At 46.4% G+C, this 3,817-nt stretch overlaps 1 pseudogene; it reads right to left on the bottom strand.

Moving 5' to 3' along the window:
- Window positions 1-1,956: 1,956 nt before the first annotated feature.
- Window positions 1,957-3,625, bottom strand: LOC102870749 (annotated as a pseudogene).
- Between the last annotated feature and the right edge of the window lie 192 nt (window positions 3,626-3,817).

Here is a 3,817-nt window from a genome sequence, read left to right as displayed (position 1 = left end):
CCGATGTCAGTCCCGCTTTACAACAGTGGCACTATGCAATATTTATCCTTTTGTGACTGAGATATTTCACTCAGCATAACATCCTCCAGGGTCACCCATTTTGTATAATAATTCATGAGTTCTTTGTTTTTCAATGCAGCATAGTATTCCATTGTGTGAATATACCACAGCTTCTTTATCCATTCCTTTGTTGATGGGCACTTGGGTTGTTTCCAACTCTTTGCTATTGTGAATAAAGCTGCAATAATTATGGGTGAGCATAAATCTGCTTGGGAGGCAGTTCTGGTTTCTTTAGGGTATATTCCCAATAGTGGAATTTCTGGGTAAAACGGTATTTCATTTTCCAGCTTTCTGAGAAATCGCCTTACTGCCTTCCACAGTGGTTGCAATATTTTGGTTCTTGTGGACTTGTTTTTATTCTCTTCATCTTCCATTTGGACTTACATATGAGTAGCCGATAATCTGTTCCACAGTCAGTCTCTGGCCTGGTTTTGACTGCTGAAATTAATTTTCTCCAATATGTCTCTTTACATGTTGTTGTTGTTATGTAATGTTGACTCACCTGCAACCCATAGCGACCCTTTGTACAGCAGCTCTGAAGCCTGCCTTGTCCTGAGCCAGTCTCGTTAATTCCGACACATCTACCCCCATTGTCCCAGTTATTATATCAATCCATCACATCTGGGGTCTCCCTGTCCTGCGCTGTCCCTCCACCCTTCCAAGTATGATGTCCTTCTCCAAAGACCAGTCTCTCTTGGCGACGTGCCATGATCTCTTCTAAACCTGGCTTGTATTTCTGGTAGCTCTTTGTCAATGTACTGTTCCAGTAATTTCTGGATAATCTTCAGCAGGATTTGCTGTGTGATATTGTTGTGTTGTTGTTGTGAAGTGCCTTTGAGTTGTACTTGTATAACTACCGTCCTTTCTCCAAGTTCATAGGGTTTTCAGAGGCAAGCTATTTTGGAAGTGAGTACCACTCCTGCTTCCAAGCTGTGTGATATTAGTGATGTGGTTCAATAGTTTCCTCACTCTATCAGGTCGCCGTTTTTTTGGGATGAGGATAAATATGGATCTCTTTCAGTCAGTTGGTCAGATGACTGTCCTCCAGATTTCTTGGCACAACTTGGTGAGCACATCCACGGCACCATCTGTTGAAATACGTCAATTGGTATTTCATCAATTCCTGGGGATTATTTTTTGCCAGATCCTCAGAGCAGCCTAAACTTCTTCCTTCATCACCATTGCCTCTTGATTATATGTTGTTTTTGAAATTTTTCTGTGTCAGCCAATTCTTTTTGGTTACAATGACTCTGTATACTCCTTCCATCTCCTTTTAATGCTTCATTCAGTTGTTCTGCCCAAAGCGTCCTTAAGCATTGCAACTCACAGCTTGAATTTGTTCTTTAGTTCCTATAGTTTAAGAAATGCCGAGTGATTTTCTGACTCCAGCTCCTTACACATTTCATTATACTACTTTGCCTTGTCTTCCTGAGCTGCTCTTTGAAATCTATTCAGCTCCATAACTTCTTGATTTCGTCCCTTTGCTTTGGCTTCATGGGGCTCTAATGCAATATTCAGAGTATTTTCTGATGTTCATTTTGGTCTTTTTTCCTTCTTCCTTCTTTGTAATGACATTTTGCATTCTTTTTCTTTTCCTTTGTGATACTTTTATTTTTCTACCTGGGATGTGAACAGTGTGAACATGGGTCTAAAAACCAGTTGCACTGAAACATTCCAGTAAACCAGCAACACAGAGGGGCTGGTGGACACTGAGAGACAGGGTGTGGCGAGTCCAGAACAGCTTCCCCCAAGGGACTTTTTGTCCAAGTCCACAACCCAAAGGAGCTCTAGGCAGGGTGGAGTGGGACCATGCAGTGCAGACTGTGGCAATAAGGACAAGAAGGACCAGTCACGATGGGGGTTTGATGCTGAGCATGAGTTTATTAGCTTCTGGGCTCATGCTTTCTGTTGTTGTTTGATGAAGTTGATCAGTCCATTGGTGGAAGAGTCATGAGAGGTCACTGGGTGGGTGCCCTCAAGTTCAGGTTCAATTTTCTTAGCGAGCTGCTTGCCTAGCTCCACTCCCTTCTGGTCGAAGCTGTTAATGTCCCTGATGACTCCCTGAATGAAGATCTTATGCTCATACATGGCAATAAAGGCTCCAAGAATAAATGGTGTAAGCTTGGTGAACACAATGGAATTGGCTGGGCAATTGTCTTCAAAGACCTTGTGTGGCAGCAGCTTTTCCAATTCCTCTGGACTCTTTCCTGTCACCTGGAGCTCTTTCTGGGCCTCTTCTTTTGTCTTTCCCTTCATCAGGGCCTCAGTCTGGGCTAAGAAGTTGGCCAGAAGGATCTTGTGATGCAACCCATTCCGTATAGGGTGCTGGGTCTGGAATGGGATAAGGAAGTCACAAGGTACCATCCTGGTGCCTTGGTGGATAAGCTGGTAGAAGGCATGCTGGCCATTGGTCCCTGCCTCCCCTCACAAGATGGGGCCCATCTGGTGGTCCACACGGACGCCAGACTTGGTGATGTACTTCGCATTTGATTCCACGTCACCCTGCTGGAAGAAGGCAGCAAAGTGGTGGAGGTACTGGTTATAGGGCAGCATAGCTTGAGTCTCACAGCTATAGCGGTTGATGTACCAGATCCCCGGCAGAGCCAGCAGGACAGGGGCATTCTTCTCCAGGGGTGCAGAGCGGAAGTGCTGGTCCATCCAATGTGTCCTGGGCAGCAGCGCTCAAAGTTGTCAAAGCCTATGTGCAGGGCAGTGGAGAGTCCAATGGCTGACCACAGCAATACTGTCCTCCTCCTACCTAATCCCAGAACTTAAACTTATTTTGAGGGTCAATTCCAAACTCCTTCACTTTGGTTGTGTTGGTAGACAGGGCACCAAAGTGCTTCGTGACTGCAGAAGGATCCTTTGCTGACATGAGGAACCACTCCTTTGCCGTCTCCGCATTGGTAATTGTCTCCTGGGTCATAAAAGTCTTGGATGCAATGATAAACAGGGAAGACTCAGAACTCAGTGAGGCCAAGGTTTTAGCAATGTGTGTCCCATCAATGTTGGAGACAAACCAGACTTGGGGACCTGCAGAGTGTGACTTGAGGGCTTCAGTCACCATGAGGGGTCCCAGGTTGGAGCCCCTGATGCCTATGTTGATCACATCTGTAATGGGCTTGCCTGTGTACCCCTTCCAGTCACCACTGTAGACACGCTGGCGGAAAGACTTCATCTTGTCTCTCACCCTGTTTACCTCGGGCATCACATCCTTGGTGTTCACCACGATGGGAGTGTTCGATTGGTTCCTTAGGGCCACGTGCAGCACAGCTCGGTCCTCAGTGAAGTTGACCTTCTCTCCATTGAACATGTGTTCTCGGGCAGCCTCCACACCCCTGGACTTGGCCAGGTCCACCACCATCCGCATCACTTCCTCTGTCACCAGGTTCTTGGAGTAATCCAGTAGAATCTGTCCATGGTTGGTGTTGAGCGTCAAGTTGAAGCCGTTGAAGCGCTCCTTGTCTGAGTTGAAGAGGTGGCGCAGGCTGAGCTTGGAGCTGTGCTCGTGGTACCACTGCTGCAGCTTCTGGAATTGTGGGTTGCGAGTAAGCGCGGCCATGGCCGGGGAGGCTGAGTGCACCGACTGAGATCTGCCGGGAGGCAGAGGAGGATGCGGGGGAGAGGTGTGTGTGTGATATTTTGCATTCTTTTTTTTCCTATAATTATATTTTATTAATTTTCATAAGCATTTACAGAGATTTTGGGCTTCCACTCATTCATTGTTGCACTATTCTCTCTACCCTCCTCCCAGTTT

The sequence above is a fragment of the Elephantulus edwardii genome, unplaced genomic scaffold, assembly GCF_000299155.1.
Source record: "Elephantulus edwardii isolate Elephantulus edwardi_28Jun2011 unplaced genomic scaffold, EleEdw1.0 scaffold00221, whole genome shotgun sequence".
Classification (NCBI taxonomy): domain Eukaryota; kingdom Metazoa; phylum Chordata; class Mammalia; order Macroscelidea; family Macroscelididae; genus Elephantulus; species Elephantulus edwardii.
Note: the sequence above shows the minus strand (reverse complement) of the source record. Positions and strands in the feature narration are given on the sequence as shown.